General features: G+C 37.1%; 1 protein-coding gene across 4 annotated transcripts in view; it reads right to left on the reverse strand.

Moving 5' to 3' along the window:
- Positions 1-26,517, reverse strand: part of PRKD1 (protein kinase D1) — a 310,996-nt gene that overhangs the window by 266,126 nt on the left and 18,353 nt on the right. Inside the window, exon 1 of one of the 4 annotated variants that reach the window (XM_087859002.1) lies at positions 494-2,631. The exons of the other annotated variants lie outside the window; for them this stretch is intronic. The gene's annotated coding sequence lies outside the window, so the exon portion shown is untranslated. Of the gene's footprint in view, positions 1-493; positions 2,632-26,517 lie in introns of those variants that run through there. 4 annotated transcript variants of the gene reach the window in all.

Raw genomic sequence — 26,517 nt, forward strand, 5'->3', positions numbered from 1 at the left:
AATATCTCAAGTCTAATGTTAGTCTAATACCAATGATAATAGAACATATTATGTTATTACATATTTCAAAATTAAAAGAGACACAAACTATTTTATCTACAATTTATAGTCCAAAATGTTATGAACCTTAAAGACATTGAAGATGATTCTCCATATATGAAACTTCTGCATATAAGAATAATATAATATTATTCACCCATCTATTTGCTCAATAAATATTTAATAGATGTTATACTGTTCCAGAGACAGATTCAAAGATACAGCTAACAATACAAAAAAGAGAACAGTCTCAACACATCAAGGACTTCAGTCAGGTGACAAAGACAGATGCTAGCTGATCACCATACTACGTGAGCAGTTCACTCAGGGTACAAGAGAACGAGGCTGGGGGTTCAGAATGAAGCAAGCACAGAATTCCTCCCTGAAAGGTCAAAAAAAGGCACTCCACAAAGAAGATAAGGAAATTAAGCCTTGAGAATGAGTAAAAATCTACCTGGGGCTGAGCCCGGGTGTGCAAGTCTCTAGGCAGCGGGAACAAGTAGGCAAAGGTACAGAAATCGGTGAAAACTGCTTAAAATATTTTCCTTTGTAGGCTCTATTCCTCTGCCCCAAGAAGATAAAAGACAGTTGTATTTATCTCTGAGATGAAGTTTTAGTGAGCACTATCGTTCAAAAACACACAACGGTGTAATTCTTTTCACATTCAGGATCTCCTACTCATCCAGAGGACCCCTTATTTTTTGGACTAAGCTGACTCTTCCTTCATATTCCTTTACAAACTCCCATTTCCTCAGGATTTAAGAACAACACCACACACCAATATAGGACAAAGGGGTGACTTCAGATATTTATCAAAGGTAGTTTGGAGAAATAATTATGACTAAAAAAATGCCCCATTTCCTGACAAAACTTGAATAAGAACAGCATTTAGCAGGGTTAAGGGGGAATTCCCCATTCCCTAAGGAGTGTAATTTAAATCAAAATATACTTTTTTCGGATACAATGGTTGGAACAAGTTTACAGAATACCCAAGCTATGAGAAAATACCCTCTGGTGTCCACACAAAGCCTCTTGGGGCAACAGCACGGTGTGGCTGGCAGGAACCGGAGCAAGGAATGAGGGAAAGGACAGGAAGGCACTTGCTCCCCCTGACACATTCCTGAACAAGGAAGGCTCACGGTAAGGTCCAGCCGCTGGCATACACTGTTATTCATTAATATTCTAGAAATCAGTGGAATTTTAGGGTGTACCTGGTATGTTCAACGTGCTTCTGTGCCCTGGCATTCTTGTAATGCTTAGCAGTAGCTGCCAAAATTAAAAAGGTATGAAACTAGTACATAAAGGATTCCTATTATGTCTAAATGTAGATACATCCAGACTCAGGTAAAACATGAAAAGACTCTGGATGATTGTCACCACTTCCTACTCTCTCTTGTTCTCCCCCTCCCAACCAAAAGGAACAAAAACACAGTTCCAGTAAATTGATGGCAATGTCTTTTATGATATAAGAATCTCGGGGAAGAACCTGTCAGTGTGTTCAAATGAACAAGTTTATTTTCAAAAATCATATTTGGGAGAGAATTCCTGGAAGCATACTAAACCATGCAATGATAAAACTTACTCTGTGCCTAGCACCATCTGCTGACACCCTTCCAGCCAATTCTCTTAATATAATAAACCATACAAGCCAAGAAATGTAATGCAGTCAGCAGAATGTAACCACACCCACTGTGCATGTATATTCAATGAGATAGTCTTTAACAGATTCCATAGCTATTTTGCAACAGAACAAAAGATGGACTGAGCAACTACATTTGTTAGTTTTCCTCTGTCAGCTACATTTATCACAGTATTAATCATCCAGATTTGTATGTGATGGTAAAGAAAAAACATGAATTGTAGTTGTCCTCCCTCCTCTGATGGTAGGTGCTGTCATTTTAACTGGAATGATTGACATTCGACATCGAGCAGTTTTCTGGAAAGGAACTTGTGCACCTCTCAATGGCACATCTGGTAGCTGCAGATGGTGAAGATTAGCATAATTTTCCCAGCAACGATGCGCCAAAAGCATAACGCAAATTAAGACTTATGCCTGATGTCAATTGTTTGTTTCTTGCCAATGTTAATATAAAATCTTCTAGAGATGGTTTTAATGCTTACTCTCAGCTCAAACTCCAGGAAAAAACCCAGAAAGCAATCTCGACTGCCCTGCGGGTGGACATGAATACTTTTCACATAGCCTAACACCACTATTGCTCTCCCTTCCTCTTGGTTAGGTCTCCTGCTAGGGGTGCAACCAGTACATGACGTGGAGTCAACAAAATGCATGCCTTCTAAAATGCATGAAAATTTGATCTGTATCATATCTGTATGTGTGGTATCTTTACTATGTCCATATCACTGAGGCAGTAGGAGCAGTATTTCAAATACGCATTAAATAAGCTATCTGTTCTGTGAAGACAAGAATGAGAAAACTGAGCGCCTAATCTATACAAGGAACAGCGCTAGGCTCCCTGAGAGATATGACAGTATATAAGGTACAGAGCTTTTTCTCAAAGACTGCAAAATGAAGAAGAAACGCTTAAGTCATAAATATACAATGTAATACATTGTAAGTGATATGAGCCCCAGTGAATAAGACCTGAGGCAATGTATAAATGCCCAGATGAGTGGACCAACATAATCATGCAGGAAGCCCTACCGCAAGATAGATCAACTTTTACATGAATTAGGCTGGAAAGGCATCCCATGAAGGGGTACTTGAGACCTGGAACATAGGGCATATTTTAGTAACCTATTAGTAAGCAAATACATTCAAGAGAAGAAAAAATAAATCAGACCTAAATGGTACAATTCAAGGTGAACAGGACAATAAATCACAGTGGTATTTGAGGGAATCTGTAACATCCCTACTGACCCAAAGCATTACCATAAGTGAGTAATGGGAATAAAACTCCACATAGCAATGAAAGAGAAAAACAGTGGAGGAGTGACAGAACAAGTACACCACACAAATGAAAGATTAAGTTCCTAGGTAAAGCGTAAGTTATTATATTACAACCCTAAGTTATTTACCGTATTCACTGATACATACTCAACCTTGTTTGTAAAATGGTTAAAAGAGAGTTCACAAAAAAAGTGTATGATGTACAAGATGAAATAAGGTAAAAATATTGTAGTGGGTAAAGCTGAGCAGAGCTAGCTCTTTATTATTCAAGTAGTGATAGTGACCTAACACTCTGAAGCAGGTATCTATCACCTGAATTGCCGTGTTCCTCATATGTGCAAACACCCACAACCCCTAACATGCTTGGGTTCTCCTCAGAGTAACATTACTAAAGTCAGAGGCATTAGACCTCTAGTCCTTGATACTATTCCCTTAAACTCATATTGATTTTAATGCAATTTAAAAGTATAAATACTGCTAGCCTAATATGATTGAAATTATCATTTTAAAGGCAATTATGTTTCAGATATAAATTAGAAAGACTATTCCAGAACCAAAATTTCTTTTTTTTTTTTTTTAAGATTTTATTTATTTGACAGAGAGACAGCCAGCGAGAGAGGGAACACAAGCAGGGAGAGTGGGGGAGGAAGAAGCAGGCTCATAGCGGAGGAGCCTGATGTGGGGCTCGATCCAAGGACTCTGGGATCACGCCCTGAGCCGAAGGCAGACACGTATCGACTGAGCTACCCAGGCGCCCCTCCAGAACCAAAATTTCTATTAAGATTTGTAGTTGCAATGATCTCTACCAGTGCTTCTATAATATTAATAGATGTTTATACTATTATCTATTAGTGTTCGGGATAAAAAATTTCCATTTACATGAAAAAAAAGCAATATGAAACAACTAATATCATTACCTAATAATGAAGCACTAGAGTATTTCTAAATGTTGTTCACATTTTAAACTTTTTTTCTGAAGTGTTGACCAAGGTCATGGACATGTGAAAAAGGAATAAAAGAGTTATGCATTGAAAATGAAGTAACAATATCATCACTGCAGTATAACTGCACACCTAAATAGAGAAAGAAGCACCTGGAAAACTACTACATGATCCATGTCAGACTCCCCGCTCAGCAGGGAGCTTCTCCCTCTGCCCTTCACCCCACTCATGCTCTCTCTCTCTCATAAATAAATAAATAAAATCTTTAAAAAAAATAAATAAATAAAAGCGATAGGCTGCTAAAGACAATTCCATCTTTAATAGGCTTTTTGAGCATTTAGAAAATCATGCAGTCAGGGATGCTGTAATGAGTTCTTATCTAGCCTTGTCTAAAAGTCTCTCAGAGGTCTTTTCCTTCATCTAACAAGAATTTACAGAACATATATATATGAGGTGTGTGTGTGTGTGTGTGTGTGTGTGTGTGTGTGTGTGTATGTGTGTGTATACACATACATCCTAGGCTCTAAGGCCACAGAAGGAAGCAGAAAACTTTCCCCTTGGAACATGGAGTCCAACGGAGGAGACAGCAATTAGAGAATCACACGAATAAATGTGAAGTTACATTGTGGTAAGACAATAATGTGATAAGTGCTACTAAAGAAAAAAAAGAAGTATAGAGACAAAGTCAAAGGTCTGTGCTATGCTACCCTAGCATAAAATAACTAGGATCATTTCACTATAAAAACTGTTCATATTGGAGTTGAAATAATAGCCATACCCCCCAAATTATGAGAAGCATAAAAGTATACCCTAGGCTGCAAACTGAAAATATTGGCGATAACAGCTGACAGTACTCCAGACATTTAGGGAATTCTAATCTGAAGAAGCTCATAGATAGACTTCGATCCTGTGCATTCTTCTTGACTCCAAAAGAGAAACGTCTGGACAAATGTTAGCCCTGAAGAACATAGGAAATCACTTAAGCAAAATATCTTTCCTTGATAATTCTCTAGCAAGGTTCTCAAATGATTTGTATCATTTTTCTGTAGGCATATGAACTTCCTAAATCCCTCGAAGATTGTGTTATTGATACTACCACAGTATTCTTTTAATATTTTTGCCAATATTTTATCAAATGCAGTTCTCTCTAGACACCATTCTGTTCTCCCAAGATAAAGCAAAGAACTGCTAGTTTCTGACATGCTCAGATATTTCAAATGTTTTATTTTTTTCTCACTGTTAAGAATTTTCATTAGCTCTCCCAATCTGTTGTAAGTAAAAGAATAAATCTCTTGATGGCATCTTTCGAAAGTGAAAACCCCATCAAATAAGGACTCTTTCTAAACTCAATTTTTGCTCATACTTCACTAGTTGAGCAAGACAGCTAAGCCCCCTAAATCTTAATTCTTCATCTATAAAGCAAATAGGGTGGAAGGAATAACAAATGTGACCTAGTACCTGACATAATAAATGGTATCCTAAAATAAATACATATGTGTTTGTGTGTGTGTAGGGGTAGATGATTGACAGGTGAATAGATACATGAACAGATACATAGATGGGCAGATGGCTAAGAGAAGTAGAGAAACAGACAGATGATAGACACAATAGATACGACAGAGATGATACACAGATGAATAGGTAGCTACGTGGATAGATAGATGACAGAGAGAGAGACAGACAGACAGAAAGATAATAGATGCACGGATGGATAGACAGGTGCAAAAACTAACAACATAACAAATGAGGGTGAGTTAGGCAATAACCTTAGAAAATTCAGATACCCCCTTTTTTTTTTTTAAAGATTTGATTTTACTTATTTGTCAGAGAGAGAGCGCAAGCAGGGGGAGGGCAGGCAGAGGGAGAAGCAGGCTCCCTGCTGAGCAAGGAGCCTGATGCGGGGCTTGATCCCAGGACCCTGGGATCATGACCAGAGCCAAAAGCAGATGCTTAACCAACTGAGTCACCCAAATTCAGATACTCTTAAAGGACTATCACAGGACTGAAAGCAGGCCCTTGACCTGCTCCCCCCTCCTCCTTTTTTCCCCAATAAAATGGCTAAAGATAACATATTCCAAGTATCTTCCAAGGGAATGAAATCTTCTGATGCAGTAACTCTTCTAAGAGAAGACATTGCCTAACTAGTACACAGATAGATGAGAATGCAAACATTGAAACCAGTTATACCAAAGAAGCCTAATTGCTGTTTCACACTGCATACTCTGATAAACAAAGATATGTTGTTTTTTATGAAACTGATCCACTGTTGTGAAATTAGATGCTTCGTATGACTGAAAATTGTATCTACCACCATGGTCTCTGTTTCTTGTGGTAAGTTTTATCTGCCTTTCACATAAAATATACCTGGTATTAAACAGCAAGAAAGAATCCCTACCAAAAACATTAACCAAATATTTAACAAATGCCTGCTTATATCCAGGCACGGTTCTAGACACTCAGAACTTAATAAGGAAAAAATGTACCAACATACAACATCTCTTATCACAGGGCACAAATATGGTGAATGGATGCTAGCAGGATGCCCAAAAGACAGCTATTATAATAAGCTACAAAGATCAAGTGAATGAGTGAAAAAAAAATCCTTTAAAGGAGCATAAGTACCATTGCTTTGGGAGGTATAAGCTGCTCAGAGACTCAAGCAATTATCAGAAACAGAGTGGAATTTTATCATGTAAAGTAGAGCCACCTTGGATGGCAAAACCCTTTGTCCAACTGAGTGGTGTAACCAAAAACCACAAGTGAAATATTTAGTTAGATACCAGTTTTCCTTTTCCTCTCCTTCATACACACACACACACACGCACACGGGCTATTATACTATTATAGTCCATCACTGACAGTCATAATGCATATACATACATACATACATATACATACACATATATACCTCTATTTTAACCCTTACAGAAAACATACATTCTCTGAAAAATACCTAGAGAGATATTCATGGAATTAAATTCAGAAAGAAATACATACATATATAAACATACCAAAATAATCTAAATTTATTTCTTATAAAACTTTTTTTAAAAAGATTTATTTTAGAGACGGAGGGAGGGAGTGCATGTGTACATTAGCAGTGGCGGGGGGGGGGGAGGGAGAGAGAATCCCAAGCAGACTCCCAACGTGGGGCTTGATCCCAAGACCCATGACCTGAGCCAAAATCAAGTCAGACACCCAACCAACTAAGCCATCCAGGTACCCCTATTTTTTCAATAAAAACTTCTAAAGGACTTTCTATTCACCTTTCAAAATTTTTTTGTCAGCATCAGTGCTGACAAATAAGTCATTTAATTCATTGCCTTGATATTAATAGTAATGACTTCACTTTGGCATAAATTAAATATTATTTAGTTTCACCAAACTTCACGCCCTCTTCATATATGGCGGATGTTTCATCACACACTTCTTACAGGTCACACATTCTCCAGGTATTTTTTCTACACACAGCTCTTTGGCACCTTACTTTTTTTCATTTTACACACAACCATTCTTTCTTTAATTTAAAAACACACCAACGTATTAAGTGTAACACCTTAATAAAAGTATACAGTAGATACTAGATAGATAATTATTAATTGAGTTTTCTCTTTTCATTTAAGGATTCAAATTTTCCGAATACCTTAGCCAAACTATTGAGGAAGTTTCTCTTTGTATCAAGAACAATCTTCTATGCTTTGTTCTACTAAATGTGGAATTGTTTCTACCCATCCATACTGAAAAGAAAAGAGAAAAGAAAACGGAAGAGAAGAGAAGAGACAGAAGAGAGAAAAGAAAAAAGAAAAGAAAGAGAGAGAGAAAAAGAAGAGTATTAGGCATTTTCTCTTTCAGGAATTTGTTTTGCAGTTTCCATGCTGACAGACTTCACAATAAAAGCCTTCCACAAATTACCCTCCTTCGCGGTGCCAAGAATGACTTAATGCTAAAAGATCTATTGCATATATATGCCCTGACCTCCTATCATAGTATTAATTTCTGGAAAAGGCAGAGGCTCAAGGCTGAATCTTCTCAGGTGTGCGTTTGCTTTTGTGTACTGAACAATGGTACTTTAAAAGTGGATTCGTTAGATTGAAATCACATCAAATGTTCTACAGTGCCCAGCTGGCATTCTAAAACTGATTATTATTAGAATTGATAATAATAAATATGAATGGCCATTCATTGGAAGGGAAGTCACTAAAATTCTAGGTGGCTTCATTCATTGGTTACAAATAAGAATCTGTTAACATTTCCATCAAATACATCTATTTCTAGAATGTCATAGCCACAAAAGTTATTTTGGAATAGAAGCACCATTAAAAATGTCCATGAAAGACTATTTCTTCATAAAGTTAAAAATAAATTCCATTCAGCTCTATGAATTCGAAATACTGAGAATACCATACGTATTTCAGTAACATATCTGTTTATTTGTTTCTGAAACGGCTATTGATAAACCTTCTCAGAGTACAATTCGAACTTTTTAAAATGAAAAAAAACAACAATCGAGGAAATAAAACTAAGTTATACTACTCCGAGAGTTTGATGCATTTCCATTTTCTAGTAGAAATAGTAGAAGAAGTCGTTTCATAAGAGCAAAAATGTAAAAGATCATATTTCAATACCTTTTTTTTTTTAAGATTTTATTTATTTATTCGACAGAGATAGAGACAGCCAGCGAGAGAGGGAACACAAGTAGGGGTAGTGGGAGAGGAAGAAGCAGGCTCATAGCGGAGGAGCCTGATGTGGGGCTCGATCCCATAACGCCGGGATCACACCCTGAGCCGAAGGCAGACGCTTAACGACTGCACCGCCCAGGCGCCCCATATTTCAATACCTTTAATGCATATAACAGAGTAGTTTATTATTGCCAAGACCAAATACTCCTGTTACAAGTTATACTTTATTGAGGGTGTTAATGACCAAAGTTATTCTGTTTTAAAATAACTGGAATTGTTTTTATTTTTTTTTTAAATAACTAGTTTTTAGCTTTAGTTTTGTTTTTCAAGTCTTCTTAAGGTCATTCTTTTGTCCTCACCCAGGTATTCAGTGCCAAAGCTTTCCCTCTCTCTCTCATTTCTATTTGTCAAATGTAACTTTGTTCTTGAAGTTACCAAAAAAAATGTCAATAATTCCAATTACAAAAGTTACAATACAGGCTCCTGGGTGGCTCGGTCATTAAACGTTTGCCTTCGGCTCAGGGTGTGATTCCAGCGTTCTGGGATCGAGCCCCACGTCAGGCTTCTCTGCTGGGAGCCTGCTTCTTCCTCTCCCACTCCCCCTGCTTGTGTTCCCTCTCTCGCTGGCTGTGTCTCTGTCAAATAAATAAATAAGATCTTTAAAAGAAAAAAAAGCTACAATAAACATATGAAATGAAAAAAAATTATATACTCTTTCAACTTCAAAACTGAAAGATGAGAAATGCCTTGCTGATAATATTTTCTTTAGCGTGTGGTTCTTAGGCTCCTACATAGTACTGCTGGGTGCATGAAGATCAGTTCCAGCATAAGAAAGAATGCACAGACACCTGGGTTCTAATTCTAGTCCTCACTGTAATTTGAAATTCTAGTTCTGCCCCTAGGTCTGACTCTACACTAACACATTAAAATGTCCTTGATAATTACCGAAAACAACCCGTGAAGCTATCTTCACTTTCAGGATGCATTTTCTGGCCAGTTAGTAAGTTAGTGAGTACTTTGTATGGATCAAGAATTTCTGAGGCAGAGATTTAAAAGATAAACAAAAACTCGCATATCTTTGACCTCACAAAGCCTGGAATCTAGCAGAGAAGAGAAACATTATGCAAATAGTGATATGAATATTTATGTAGAGTCATGCCACCTGCTACAAAGGAAACATTTAGTGAGAAACAGAGTGTATAACCACGTAAGGTTTCTCTGAGGAAACAACATTAAAGCTCAGACATTCGGGATGGGCAAGGGTGAGACAAGTGAAGGGGAAGGGAGGTAGAGGAAAAGTGGTCCAGTCAGAAGGAATGAGAAGTACCAACTCAAGGAGATAGGAACTGAAAGGGAACTGTCGGAGCTGGAGATGGAAAAAGAGGCAAGCTGCATCTCTTGGGTGGATCAGTCAGACCCGCAGGGCCTACTTTGCAGATTATTGTCCATGTCATAGATAGTGGACTTCATCCTAGGTGCAGAAAGAAGTATAACATCTTCAATGCAAAGCTAGAAGCCCAAGGATGTCTGGTGATGTGGTCTGTATCTCCTGATGTACACAGGGCAGAGTAAGGTAAAGAATGGACAGGGGCCTGTGGAAAATAATCCTCAGAAGTCACTGAAGGTTTTTACACAGGGGTGTGATTTGATGACACGTGCATCTGTAGAAAATTCTGTTTGCTAAGTAGAGACTGGAAGAGGATACTTTTAATACAAGCAAAATTGATGATGTCTAGGACCGTGGGGTTAACAGTGGAGATGGAAAGAAGTAATCAGATTTGAGATATCACTCAAAAACACAATGGACTGGACACCTGGGTGGCTCAGTCAGTTAAGCATATGCCTTTGGCTCATATCATGATCTCAGGATCCTGGGATCGAGTCCCGTGTCGGGCTCTCTGCTCAGCAGGGGGTCTGCTTCTCCCTCTTCCTCTGTGTTCATGCTCTCTCTCTCTCTCTCCCTCTTAAATAAATAAATAAATAAATAAATAAATAAATAAAATCTTTTAAAACAACAACAACACCACAATGGACAAGACTTGGTGATTATAAAGCAGAGAGGGGACAGAGAGTGGGTGGTGCTGTGTGAGACATCTCAATTTCTCAAATAAGCCAGGGCAATACTGAACCACCCCTGGATCATATGCTACATGTACTGTCAGAGGAGGTGCAAACAGAATCTTTGTTGAGCTTGAAACTTCGATTTCTTCAAAAGAGCTTTAGTAAAAGTAAACTAAAACTAAGAGGTCCCGTTTAATTTCTAGACATCTGATATTAAAAAGTATACATTTAATTAACGACATATATTTAACTTCTAAGCCCTTAAGAAAAATAAGAGAAGTGGATACCCTTTAGCTCAACACCATGTTTATATGAATAAACACACCTGGGGTGCCTGGGTGGCTCAGTCAGTTAACCGTCTGCCTTGGGCTCAGATCATGATCTCAGGGTCCTGGGATCAAGCCCCACATCAGGCTCCCTGCTCAGTGGGGAACCTCCTTCTCCCTTCACCCCTCCCCCTGCTTGTGACCTCTCTTGCTCAAATAAATAAATAAAATCCTTTAAAACATAAATTTAAAAAAAAGAATAAACACATCTTCATTTCTATATGATTCCTGGATGACTCTCCGTACCCAGATCGCTCACTTTTACCCAAGCCACCGTCACCTCTCACCTGAATTCCTGTAAAACCTCCTAACCAGGCCCTCTGTTCCCACTCTCACTCCCACAGTCTAGTCACCATACATGCGCCAGAAATGATCCTTCAAGAACTTAAATCAGGTCATATCACATCTCCTCTCCGAACCTGTAATGGCTCCTGTCTCCTTCAGAAGGAAAGCTAGAGTCTTTAAAGAGCCCGCAAGTCATTGCGATCTGACCATACCTGGTTCCCCTCAGCTCACTCACTCCACTCCAGCCTAAGTGGTCTCACTGCTGTCCCTCAAACACCACAGGACTTCGGCCCTGGCAATCATCTCAGCCTAGTACATTCTTCTTCCACATGTCCACATATCTACATGGCTACTCTTTCTTCTAGTTTCAGTCTTTATTCAAATGTTGAGAAGGTCCACCCTGACACCCTATTAAAAACTGCAACCTGCTCCCCCATCCACCACCCTACGCTGTTCCACCCATAGCAATCTCAGTTCTTCTTACCCATACTTTTACTTTTATCCATAGCACTAACCATGTTTTATATAATTTACTATTTATTATGATTATTTTTCATTGTTTATCTCTACCTGCTAGAATGCAATTTCTAAAGAAGTAGGGGTTTTTTCCATCTTGTGCACTGATAGATCATGTGCCTAGAATAATGCCTAGTATACAGTAGGTGCTCAATATATACCTGGAGAACAAATGAATGAAGGAAGGACAGAGTATTATCTGATTGAATCATGACCCAAACCCTGTAAGGTAATATGGGAACAATTACTTCTATGTCATAGATGAGAAAAAGGAACCTATAAGAATTTAAATAATTTTCCTATGTAGTTAATACAGTAAGCCAGAGCTTAAATCAGACTTCACGGCTTTTTTTTTTAATATTTTTTTTATTTGTTTGACAGAGAAAGTGAGCACAAGTAGGAGAGAGAGAGAGTAGGACAGAGAGAGAGAGAGGGAGAAGCAGGCTCCCCGCAAAGCAGGGAGCCTGAAAACGGGGCTCGATCCCAGGACCCCAGGATCATGATCTGAGCCGAAGACAGACGCTTAACTAACTGAGCCACCCAGGTGTCCCAGATTTCTTGACTCTTAAGTTCAGTAAATTCATTTATCCTTAATGCTTCCCAGTCATCAGATTGTGATTTTTTTTATTTGAGTATAGTTGACACACAATATTAAATTAGTTTCAGGTATACAACATAGTGATTCAACATCTCTATATGTTATGCTATACTCACCAAAAGGGTAGCTACCATCTGTCTCCATACGTCACTACTACAATATCATTGACTATATTTCCTATGCTGTACTTTTCATTCCCATGACTTATTCATTTCATAACTGGAAGTCTGTATCACCCACTCCCCTTCAGCCATTTTGCCCACCCCCAGCCCTCTTCCCTCTGGCAACTACCAGTTTATTCTTTATATAACTGCATAATATTCCATTATATGTATATATACCACATCTTCTTTTTCCGTTCATCTATGGATTAATATTTAATTGCTTCATATCTTGGATAGTGTAAATAATGCCTTTTTGAGGAACCTCCATACTGTTTTCCACAGTGGCAGCACCAGTTTGCATTCCCACCAACAGTGCACAAGAGTTTCTTTTTCTCTACATCCTCGACAACACTTGTTATTTCCTGTCTTTTTTATTTTAGCCATTCCCAGTCATCAGGATTACAGCTTGTACATGCATGTGCAAACATACACACATGCTAACACACACACACACACACACACACACACACACACACACACACACACAAACATTCCCCATCCAGACTGTTAGCCTACCTTAAGGTTTGTTTCTCTCTCCTACAAATAGTATTTGCCTAAGTAATAAGAGAGGAAGTTGGTATCAGTGGTTCTCTCTCCCTGAAAATCAGTAAGCTATCAGGAAAATAAAAAGAGAGAATTTATTTCTCCTGCCATCAGCAAAATCCTCAGATATGGTTATAAAGCTGGGCAAACAATACAGAACAAGATAATGTGGCAAGCAAGTTAAAGTTCATTATATTACGGTGACTAGACCTTAGTTACACAAAATCCTCTAAAAAGGCTGAGCTTTAAAGACATTCCAATTTACCATGAGTATTAAAGATACAGAAACCAGGGAAGGGGCAAGAACCTTCTTGGCTTCTATAACCTCAACTAACATGCAAATGAGTCTTCTTATAAGAGCCTTAGAAGAAAACAAACCAAGTAACTAGTTGGGGGGATGAAAGGGGCTACAGATATAAAGTCTGAGAGAAAATAATGACATTTATCAATAACAAACGTTCCCTAAATATTTTTCCTTTTAAAAGTAAAAAACTATTTTCTTGTATTTTTCCAATTATAAAAATTTGTAAATTTTTCATATTTTATTAAAATTGATAACATCTATAATCCCATCAGCCAAAGAAAACCATTTACCACTTTAGATGATCAGAAAACCTTTCTAGATTTCTATGAATATATACAAAATTTTAATTGGGTCACTTTATACATGTTTATAAACCCCTTTCACTTAACTACTATCACAAACATCTTTCAAATACATAAAAATATAGTTCTACATCCACATTGTAAGGTCTGCATAATTCTTCATTATATGGATATAACGTAATTCATTTACCTAACTCCTTATTGTGAGATTTTGAGTTGTCCGCAATTTGTTTCCTTTCATAAACAGCTATGCACCGGATATTCCTACACACTTGAATATTCCCACATATAGGATTGTGTACACATGGGATTTCATTTTTAAAAATTAAAGAATTGGAATTGCTAAGTCAAAGGACAAAAATATTTCTATGTCTTTTAATACATATTCCCTGACTATTCTCCAGAAAGGTGATTCCAAATTTATACTCACAGCAACAACATAAAATAGTCATTTCCCCACACCAAGTACTACTGTTTTTATCTTTATTGATTTAATAGGTGAAAATTAGTCTCTCAGAGATGTTTTATGTACATTTTTATTATAAAATTTCATATGCTTACTGGCACAATCTTCTTCTACTTCTACTTCTTTTTATAATGGCCTGTTTATAAATCCCCAAATCCACAGAAATAGAATCACTGGGAGTGAATCCCCAGACTCTGAACTCAGCACTCACAAAATCAGCAGATGATTCTCATAAACACTCAAATCCGAGAATCACTAGCCCATACGTTAAATGTTTATAGAGCTGAAAAGCTTACTCTGTTTCAATAGATCTATTCAATAAGCAGGCAGAGCATGAAGATCAGGAGATACTTCCAGAAGTTTAAAAAGAAAAAGGCTCAGAGAGGCTGAGTAACTTACCCAAGGTCACACAGCTAACCAAAGAAAGAACTCTTCATAATTCTACAAAACAGAGATAAGACATAATCCGATTTCAGAAATATTAAAATTGTGCCTCCTAAGCTGAAGCCTATTTGGTACTAAACAGTGTGACGCAGGCAACTCACATTTAACCTTAGAGTTAAAACTCTCAACATAGGGAAGCCTTATATAACATTTTTATGTTTCAAACTGATACTTTAAGAAAGGAATTAAAAACAAACACTCCTACGGAAGAAACAAAGAGGAAGTGTGTTGGGGAGGAAGGTGTGTTACAAAGCCCCCACTAATTCTCTATACTGACGAAACCACAAAAAGCTGTAACGTTTCCAATTCACTTTGAAACGGGGGGTGTTTTCCACGGCCAGATGAAAAATGCCATACTTAAGGCAACCTGTGCATTGCATTGTAATGATTTCTAGTGTGGAACTATGATCCAGTGGGAAAACAAGCGTTTTGGAGCAAACAGACCTTTGCCATTTACTAACTATGCAGCCTTGTTATTAAATTCTTTGTGTCACAGTTTCCTAATCTATAAAATGAGAGAACAATTCCAACCTCAGAGCATTTTTTATGAAGATAAAAAGAAAAAAGGAAAGAAAATAGATAAAGTACTGTGTATCTAGTAGGTGCCTGGTTATTCTGTTTTTTCCTGAAGATATGATTAAGAATTAGAGTTCTGAAAGACTGACTTACTAACTTGGCAGAAACTGACTGCTTCCGTATGATCTCACAGTATTTTGACAGCTAACTAACTGTTCAGTGCACAATAGCTGTAGTAAGCTATCAAGCAAAATAGGACCCACCAAAAGCCTATTAAGTCATCCAAAAAAAGCTGAGTTATTGCTAAAGAGATAGTGATGCATAGTTATCAGGAAAAAAAGACCTCTGCAATACCCAAAACATTATCTGCATGTGAAGTTTGATTTGGAGGGCATTTTACATAAAAACAGAAAACTCATAATGCTTTCTCTTCTTGAGATGAGCTCAAACATTAAAGAAATGGGGGAGCAACCCAAGATGGAGGCATAGGACGATCCTGAACTCCACCTATGGGCACACCAAACCTACAGCTACGGATAGAACAATTCCCTCTGAAAAAGACCTGAAAACTAGCTGAACAGCTCCTTCATAACAAACAGTAAAAGGGCCACTTCAAGGTGGGTAGGAGAGGCAGAGACATGGTCTTGACAAAAATACCACCCCCAGTGCCACAACCCATCATCGAGAAGGATGTCACAAAACCAGAGCTTCTCCCCGACGAGCAAGGGGTTTATGCCCCACAAGGTACCCCAACCCTTGGGACCTGCAATGGAGACATGAGCCTTGCAAAACATCTGGCTTTGAAAACCAAAGGAGCTCCTATCAGAAGACCCAAAGGATTATATGGAATGGAGATACTTCTCTTAAAGAGCTTGCATGCAGACTCACCCCAGGGACAAGCACAAAAGTATAAGTTTGAAAAGTACCTAGACTATATGTGAAGGTAATTCATTTGCTAATCTTAAAGCATCTGCCAGGGGGCAGGGGCCCATTGAGACTCTCTCGGGAGATGGGAGGTGATGGTGGGCACCATCTTTTTGCTCTCCTATTACCCCACTAAAGGTGGCAGGATACCCTGGTCCTGTGTTCTCCCACAAACCCACAAAAGCTGGCAGGCATGTCCTAGCCTAGCACTCTCCCACTGCCTTCCTAAGCCAGATACCAATGCACTACACAAAGAGGACATCCCTTGATCATCTGGTGACCAGGGGCTTCAGTTGGTGGGCCTCAGGGGACTGAAACACTGAAGAGAAAGTTCTGGGTAGGCTACCACCCCCAGGGCACTACACAGACATCAGACTGAAACACACCCTCTCCCACCACTGCCCCCATCCCCCAGCCCTGGTCTTTCAGTTTCACCCTGAAGGGCAGACTTCAGGTTTGTCACACATCTAGAAGCTACTGAGCTGCTCTAAGGGAACATAAGCTGGGTTGTCATCTTTATGCTCTCCTTTAATGTCACTATAGCTCACCACTACCTCCCAGAAAGAGGCTGGGACTAAAGAATACAATAACTGAACTGAAAAATACACTAAAGAGGTTAAACAACAGACAAGCAGAAGAAAGGATCACTGAGCTTGAAGACAGAGCAGTGAAACTCACCCAGAGCAGCAAAAAGAAAAAAAAAATTTTTTTAAAAGTGAAGACAGTCCAAGGGACCTACTGGACAACATCAGGCAGAATAACATTTGCATTATAGGGAGAAGAGAAAGAAGAGCATTAGAGAGAGAAAGGGACAGAAGACTTATTTGAAGAAACAATGGCTGAAAAAGCATTTGACAAAATTCAACAACCATTTATGAAAAAAAATTCTCAACAAAGTAGGTATAGAAAAAACATACATCAACATAGTAAAGGCCATATATGAAAGCCCACAGCTAAAGCCATACTCAATGGTGAAAAGCTGAAGGATTTTTCTCTAAGAGCAGGAACAAGACAGGGATACCAACTCTCACCACTTTTATTCAACATAGTATTAGCAGTTCTAGCCACATCAATTAGGCAAGAAAAAGAAAAAAAAAAAAGCATCCAAATTGGAAAGGAAGAAGTAAAACCATCCCTATTTGACATTTGCAGATTACATGATTTTATATTATAGTGAACCTAAAGACTGCTAGAACTAATAAATGAATTCAGTCCAATTGCATCAAAAAGAATAAAATACCTACTAGTAAATTTAACCAAGAAGATAAAAGGACTGTACACTGAAAACAAGACACTGATGAAAGAAACTGAAGAAGACACAAAAGAATGGGAAAATACTCCATGCTCATAGATTGGAAGAATTAATACTGTTAAAATGTCCATATTACCCTAAACAATCTATACACTCAATGCAATTCCTATCAAAATCCCATTGGCATTTTTCAAAGAAACAGAACAACAATTCTAAAATTTGTATGGAACCACAAAATAGCCAAGCCAATAGCCAAGACTACACATAGCCAAGGCAATCTTGAGAAAGAACAAAGCTAGGGACCTCAGGCTCCCTGATTTCAAACTATATTACAAAGCTACAATAATCAAAACACTACGGTACTGGCATAAAAACAGAAATATAGATCAATGAAATAGAATAGAGAGCCCAGAAATAAACCCACATATACATGGTTAATTAATTTACAATAAAGAAGGCAAGAATACACAATGGGGAAAGGACAGCCTCTTTAACAAATGGTGCTGGGAAAACCGGACAGCCACATGCAAAAGAACTAAACTACTATCTTACATCTTACATAAAAATTAACTCAAAATAGTTTAAAGACTTGAACATAAGACCTGAAGCCGTAAAACTCCTAAAAGAAAATATAGGCAGTGAGCTGCTTGACACCTATCTTGGCAGTGACTTTTCGGCTCTAACTCCAAAAGCAAAGGCAACAAAAGCAGAAATAAACAAATGAAACTACATCAAACTAAAAACCTCTGCACAGCAAAGGAAACCAGCAATAAAATGAAAAGGCAGCCTACGAAATGGAAGAAAATATTTGCAAATCATAAATGTAATAAGGGGCTAAGATCCAAAATATATTTTTAAAAAACTCATATAACTGAATAGCAAAAAAACAACCTGATTAAAAAATGGGCAGACAATTTTCCAAAGAAGACATTCAGATGGACAACAGGCACATAAAAAGATGCTCAATATCACTCATCATCAGGTAAATGCAAATCAAAACAATAATGAGAGATGTCTCACACCTGTTAGAATGGCTATTATCAAAAAGATAACAAGTGCTGGCAGGGATGTGGAGAAAAGGGACCTTCCAGGCACTATAGGTAGGAATGTAAATTAGTGCAGCCACTCTGGAAGAGAGTACTAAGGTTCCGCAAAAAATTAAAAATAGAACTACCACGTGGTCCGGCAATTCCACTTCTGGGTATTTATCTGGGTGTTAAAACCCAAACACTAATTTGAAAAAAGATGTACCCCTCCATGTTCAATGCAGCATTATCTATACTAGTCAAGATATGGAAACAATCTAAGTATCCATCAATGAATGAATGATTAAAGAAGATGTAGATATATATAATATATATATTTATATTAGATTATATATATTAGATTATATATTAGATTATATATATATATATATATATATATATATAATGGAATGCTACTCAGACATAAAAAAATAATGAAATCTTGCCATTTGTGACAACATGAATGGACCCTGAGGGTTTTATGCTAAGTGAAATAAGAAAAAGACAAATACCATAAGATACCATTTATATGTGGAATCTAAAAAACAAAGCAAACAATCAAAGAAAACAAAACAGAACTCATAGATATAGAGAACAGCATTAATGGCAGTTTCCACGGGGCAGGGAGGCTGGGGAATGAGTTAAATGGGTAGAGGGAGTAAAGAGGTACAAACTTCCAGTTATAGAATAAGTAAGCATGGGGATATAATGCAGCATGGTCAATACAGTCAATAATATTGTGGTACATATTTGAAAATGCCAAGAGAGTAAATCTTAAAAGTTCTCATCACAAGAAAAAAACATTTTTTGTAACTTTGTATAGTGATGGATGGTAACTAGACTTATTGTGGTCATTGTTTTGCATTATATACAAATATTTCATATACAAATATTGAATTGTTGTACACATGAAACTGATGTTAAATATTAATTATTCCCCAATTTTAGAAATATTAAGGAATGAAACATATGCTGTATCACTCAAGCTAGACATAATATTCAAAGCTACGGAAAACAATCAAAAGTTTTTAAATAATTTGGTAAGCTCCTCAGCAGTACTCAATGCTTTTTGGTAAAAGATAAATTTTGAATGCTAATTTTCAAGAAATGGTAGGTAGTATTTCTTATATATTGAGATGCTTTCTCAAAAATAATCTTATGAGCTGCCTATGTTTCTTAAAACGTAAAGGAAAATATAATGTATGTCATATGTTATCCCTTTAAATTTAAAGCAAGTTAAAAACTGAAATGAATTTATCCTAAAACAACTCCTAGTTTCTTAATTCCACAAATTTAAAAATTAAGTTTTTTTGTTATTCACTATATCTCCAAGGTTAGTAGTATATCCAATATTCCAATTCTGGATTTTGCAGATCTACATCTATGTATAGTTTTGCAGATTAAGAGAAGAAAATCAGGGACTCTCTGTGTAACAGTTATGCAGGGACTCTCTGTATAACGTTTATTTAATATATGTAATATATAATTAATAATATATAATAAATAATATGCAATAATATACATTATTTAATATAACCTAAACTTGAATTAGCCAAAAAAGGCTACTTCTTTTTTTAAGACAGTCAAAAGATTTCACTACATTTTAGCTAATACGCCTAAGGAAGCCATGAAGTGGTCTGGGAGCTCCTCAGGGAGGGGCGTGGTCTTTTTCTCCTCATTTTATATCAGCCAGTCTATGTGTGCCTGGGGCAAGTACATTACAAAATGTACACTGTATAAATGAATCCCATATTATTCAAATACTGATGCTTCTGATGTATAAGTGTAAAATATATCACATTTCATCACTTCACTTGGCTATTAGATTTCTTAATTTAAGGTGAACCACATTATCAGTTCATCCATAGCATTATATCTTCAATGACCAGACTGATAATTCTGATAAAACTAGAAGTCACTGTTATGACTGTTGATGTTGGTTTTGTTTTTAACTGAGGTGGCTGAGAATTTGATTAAGTGGGCTCTAATGTCCGAATGATATTATCAATTGTGTTTACAAACCGTGTAAGCCTTCCTTTGCTATTTAGCACAGACATTTTTAAATATTTCTTTTAAAACAAAAAGAAAGAAAGATACATTTTAAAGAATAAATATTACAGGCTCTTATCTGGATGGTAGTTTAAAGGACAGAAGACAGAGAATATCTTTGTGGGCTGGCAAATTTTAATACTCATCCAGAAGCTTGATTTACAATATCTTGATCACTGGAGTGTTCTGAAGTTTAATTGATTAATATTTATGAAATGTTCAAAGTGCAAATTGTCATACTTGTGATGTAAATATGAAAATATTTATATCAAGGTTAGCACTTGCTATTTTTAATTCAATCTACAATTCACTAAGAATCAGTACAAGCACACACCAGTAGAATGCAGTTTACATCAAATAAAGTATTTTCATAACACTGAATTTAGATATATTTGTAAATAAAAAATTTAAACCTCTCTTCATGAGAGTTACTATTATATAAATCATTTGCCAGTTTTCAATTGTCAGAAAACTGTAGAATCAATTTCTTTATATAATACGCCCTTAAACATAGAGAGGTTGTTTATGTAAAATAAGACTTTACCATTTAGTATTTTGCCCATACAGGCCTGAAATTATGACCTTCATAATGAATGCTATACAGGAGTCTGTCGGAGCTGGCATGGACTGACTGCCTAGCATGTGTAAAGCATTGTGTGTTCTACAGATGTGATCAACTCACGTGCTAACCTTAGAAAATAATTATGATGATGCACACTTATTTTCCCCATCTTACAGAAAGGCCATTAGGATCTTAAGCAAACTGCCCCCAAATTACTCAGAAAGCAAGTAGCCCAGGCTTGTCCTCTGAACCACTCCAATAGCGTTCATAGTAGCCAGTGTTAATAAAAACCCCTTTGGAAAGAGAAAAAGAAAAATCTTCATAATAACCCTACTATAGAGCAGTTTAAAAGGTAAAGCATAAAAAGTCCATTAATTCCATGTGTTTTCAACTCCCCATTTATCCTTTAATCAACTTACATTTGCATTCGACCCATAATAACACAAAAATGTTAACTATTTCCCTGTATCGTACTGCGTTCTAACTATTAACATTGCTGGGCCCTTTTCAAAACACACCCCCTCAAGCCATTTTTCTTGGGATCCTTGAAAGAACCCCTGGTGGTGGCAACAGCAGGGATTGCTACCCCTGTTAGGCGATACAAGGTTTTAAAGACACGGAAGCTCAGAATGCAGAAGTGAGGAGACTAACTGGAGATGGAGAATCCCAAAGCTGCTGGAGCTTCCATCCCCAGTGCTTAGAACAGAGCTTAGCACACAGTAAGTACTGGATTTACAGCCATATAAAACCATGACCCGGGTCTCCTACTCATAAGCCAGTGTTCTCTTTACCCATTGTCATGTTGTCACTCTCCTCATGGCGTATGGGGCTCGAAGCATGACTTGGAGCAAGGTGCACTGGAAATGTGATTTATTCATTTTCATGGCAAGAAACTCATTAAAAATACATTATGCTACCGGAAGAAATAGGTAAAGTTATTTTTATCAATAATATGGCTTATCAAAAGAATACAATGCCTTCTAAAAGTGAGGCCAACACAGTAACGCTAAAGCATCAAATTAACAGTTGTTTAACTGAAGTTGTTATTTCCTTTAAAAGATATTTTTTGAGACTGGATCATTACATTTTCTTAATTGGCCCACAGAGGAGGGATTGGAAATTTCTCTCCTACAGAGATACTCCAAGGATGGAATGAGATACTGTTCAGAAAGTACTTAGCATACAGCTCTGATTCATAAAGCTTTACTTGGTAAATTCAAATAAGTCTAATTCAAAATGACAAAATAAAAACTGTACCCACAGAGCCCTTCAAATCTCACATGACCCTGGCTTTCCAACATAGTTCTTTTAGTAGTGGTTCATTATTTAGTTTCAATTTTTAAAAGTGTTCACATCTTTCCCTTATTACTTTTATAATCACACATGTTATAGGAAATTTAGAAAAATAAAAAGAAAATAACATCAGCTGTCTTATCCCAAGCCAGAGATAATCACTATTAGGGCTTTAGTTAATTTGTTTATATTCTGTCTTAACTGAAAAAGCAAAAAAGACAAACACGGGTGAGGGTAAAGGGGAAGTAGGAACATTTAAAATTTATGCCATAATGTCCTGCATACCTGCTCTTTGGGCCCCAAATTTGGCCCTGACCTTTAGGACAGTCAACACAAGACGGAAAAATGTTCATTTCACACTTCACATTATCAGTGAGATTAAAAGCATAGGAATGGCTCAGAAGGGAGACAAGTATTCTTGGAATTAAAATTTAACAGGACATTTTTCTACAGGTTCCTCATAAAGAATACTGAACATTATAATGACCATGTATCAGTCCTTACCCCAGACCTGAGTTTCATAGAATCATCCTGTCTTACAAACCTAGAAATGGATTAATGGCATTATCACAAGTAATTCTGCATTTCACTAATGCAATGCCTTTTGACACACAACTTTTGAAAATAACCTGATTTAGGAATGTACTTTAAAAGATCTAGACTAGATGGAGGGATGGATGTCCTTCAAGCAATTTCTACTGACAGCCATCTCTCACATAAGATACTACTCAGTAGCAAGCACCAGTAAAATGCCTGGAATACAGTCTTCCTTTGCTGCCAGTTGAACAGAGAACCATATGTCCTACCAGACAATAAAATATAAACGTAAAGACCCCTTCAAAGCCAAGCACGTACAAATGCAAGGCACCCAGCCTCAGAGAGAGTACTACCATACCAACAGATTTTCTCCAAAACTCATTCTGGAGAGTCTCCAGGAATTGGATTAAAATAACTTAATATTTAAGGGCGCCTGGGTGGCTCAGTCGTTGGGCGTCTGCCTTCGGCTCAGGGCGTGATCCCGGCATTATGGGATCAAGCCCCGCATCAGGCTCCTCCGCTAGGAGCCTGCTTCTTCCTCTCCCACTCCCCCTGCCTGTGTTCCCTCTCTCGCTGGCTGTCTCTATCTCTGTCAAATAAATACATAAAATCTTTAAAAAAATAAAAAAAAAATTTTTAAATAATAAAATAACTTAATATTTAGCTTTAAAACAATCCAGGGAGAAGAGGCTAAAGGGGTAATGACTGGGAAACAAAAAAATTAATTATTAATGAAAAAGGATTGCCATATTTTGATAATTACTGAGTGATGGGTTTAAAGAGTTCATAATTAAAAAGTGAAAATGAAAATCTAATAAAGTATCGAAGGGAAGTCTAACATTGTACAGCACTAGTCTTAATGTACACTTTAAGATAAACTATTTATGAGGATACCAAGAAACTTAAAATATACATATATATATCTCACATACAATTATATGTTTTTACAAATACGTATGTTTTATATATTTTTTCTTACAAATACAATTATATACACACGTATATAATATGAATGCTTCTTTTAAACCAATTATAAGCTTGGAAACATTGACCAACATAATAAAAATTTTATAGGTACCTGTCTTTATGGCAATAATTAATTAACAGGGTCAGTCTCCAGTCTAGGCTCCTTGTAATTCCAAATAATAAAATGTATCAATTTATAAAAGAAGTTTCTTTGTGTTCTCTAAAACAGGCATCTAGCTTGTTCAAAAGAATTATCAAATGATTAAGAAACAAGCTAAAGGGGGGGCGCCTGGGTGGCACAGCGGTTAAGCGTCTGCCTTCGGCTCAGGGCGTGATCCCGGCGTTATGGGATCGAGCCCCACATCAGGCTCTTCTGCTATGAGCCTGCTTCTTCCTCTCCCACTCCCCCTGCTTGTGTTCCCTCTCTCGCTGGCTGTCTGTATCTCTGTCGAATAAATAAATAAAATCTTTAAAAAAATAAAAAAGAAACAAGCTAAAGGGAAAGTGGCTAATTTTTTTCAGATTTGTTAATCCATCCAGAAATATTTAAGACATTCTATACATATAGTCTGGTAGTTAAGTACATAAACTTTGGAGCTTAGATGCCTAAATTTAAATCCCAACTCTGTCACTGCCTATGTAATCCTGGACATTCTGTGCCCCAATTTCCTATCCTGTAAAATGAGGGTAAAAGTAGTTACCTACCTCTTGGGTAAATGCGTTAGTCTAGGTAAGCCCTTTAAAAGACTGGTATAGTAATGGCTGGTAAATGTTAGCTATATTAAAGATAATCACCATCATCACAATAATGACTGCTATTAATATTTTAACTAGCCTATCAGAAGTTGATTCCTACTGATGTTTATGCCAGTGGTCCCTTACAGGGCAGGCTGATAGAGCTTAAATGATCAGGGCTATATGCTGGATTCAAGTAGATTAGCTCACAATTGGCTCTTGTTCACAGATTCAAAGGCCAAGGTAAAATTAATAAAACCTGAAGACAATTTGGTATTATCCCTGATTTAAAGAGGTGGCACTAAAGAGTATCTAAATCCTGACTACGCCTAGTATAAAATCATTGGCCTAAAATACCCACACTTAGATTTTTAGTTGGAAATCAGTTTGGACAAAAGGTCAATCAATCAATAATATGTGGAGAACAAACACATGGTCACTTTTTTGGAAGGCAGTTTAATTGCACTCTGGGTCTGTCAGATGAGTGATGTCACTTCCAAAGCTGATTTTCAGGTGGACATCCACAATGACTGTGTGAGATGGACCCCCAAGAGCGCACATGTTCACGGGAGTCGGAGAACAATTCTTGGTGGGGAAAGGCAGAAGGGTCACACTATACCAGCAAGAGTTGTAATTTGGCCCAATTCCTAAAATTTGACAAAGTTTCCCTCTAGGGACTCCAGTCTTCCCTGTCCTTGTACCTCAAGGAATTTGGGGGGGGGGGGCTATCATCAATAATCTAAAAATAAACAGGAGGGATGGGGGGTTTTTTTGGTTTTTGTTTTGTTTCGTTTCATATAATCAAGAGGCCTACTCTTCAAATGCCTGGATAAAAGGTACACTTGATGACTTTAAACAGCTATTTGCCAGTGGAGAAAACACACTGCACTGTGCAAATGCAAGCTGAGATAACTACTGTTCTCATCAGCTGCTTAGTTCTTTGTAAACTCTTAACAGGAAAGGTGGGGACCATCCTTGGAATAAGTAGCCTAGAAAGCAGAACAGTTTAAAATTTAAAAAAAAAGAAAGAAAGAAAGAAAGAAAGAAAGAAAGAAAGAAAGAAAGAAAGAAAGAAAGAAAGAAAGGCTACAAAATTACTACTGTTCCACCTCATATGAATGAATGACATGGGGGTATCGCCTCCCCTGGTTTAGCACCAAGGTCTAGAGGAAGCCCTCCCCAGGAAAGACTGTAGAGGTTATACATAATTCCTGGCTTACAGCATGCAATTGTCCAAAATACAGTGGTTATGTGCTTGGGAGTGACAGATTCTTCATCCAAGGACTATGGATGTTATGTTAAAAAACAGTAGGGTTTCAGAAAATCAAATATGATATCCACCCAGCGGGGTTTATGACTCTGGAGAATATCAACTCATGAGGATCTATCAGACATTTAAGAATGTCCTAAGAGGTTTAAAACTGTATGAGAAAGTAAATTATGAAGGGGAAAAAAAAAACCAAAACAGCAGGGCAGAAAATTTAAAACATATGAGGTGTAAATCTGGGTTGTCAAGAGCTAGAATTACCAAGAGGAAAAAATTAAAAGAATTAAGAAAAGACTTAAAAAAAAAAATCCCGGAAAATAAGATAAGAAACACAAACAAACATGCAGTATAGAAGGATATAAACATAATTTAACACCTGTCATCTAGTATACAATAAAGAAGTACTGGAAGTATGAATAAAATGATTTTTAAAAAGAAGCACAATTTTAAATCATTAAAAAACTGAAATATGATTTAAGAAATAGAAAACACAGTAATTGAAACATAAAAAGTAAAAAATTAAAGTAACTAAGGTTAAGAATTGGCAGGAAACAGGGGCGACTGGGTGGCACAGCGGTTAGGCGTCTGCCTTCGGCTCAGAGCGTGATCCCGGCGTTATGGGATCGAGCCCCACATCAGGCTCCTCCGCTATGAGCCTGCTTCTTCCTCTCCCACTCCCCCTGCTTGTGCTCCCTCTCTCGCTGGCTGTCTCTATCTTTGTAGAATGAGTGAATAAAATCTTTGAAAAAAAAAAAAAAAAGAATTGGCAGGAAACAAAGAAAAGGTAAATGTTTTTAAATTGTAATCCTACTGAC

This window comes from Ursus americanus, chromosome 35 (assembly GCF_024610735.1).
Source record: "Ursus americanus isolate L20-20 chromosome 35, mUrsAme1.1.p, whole genome shotgun sequence".
NCBI classification, from domain to species: Eukaryota; Metazoa; Chordata; class Mammalia; order Carnivora; family Ursidae; genus Ursus; species Ursus americanus.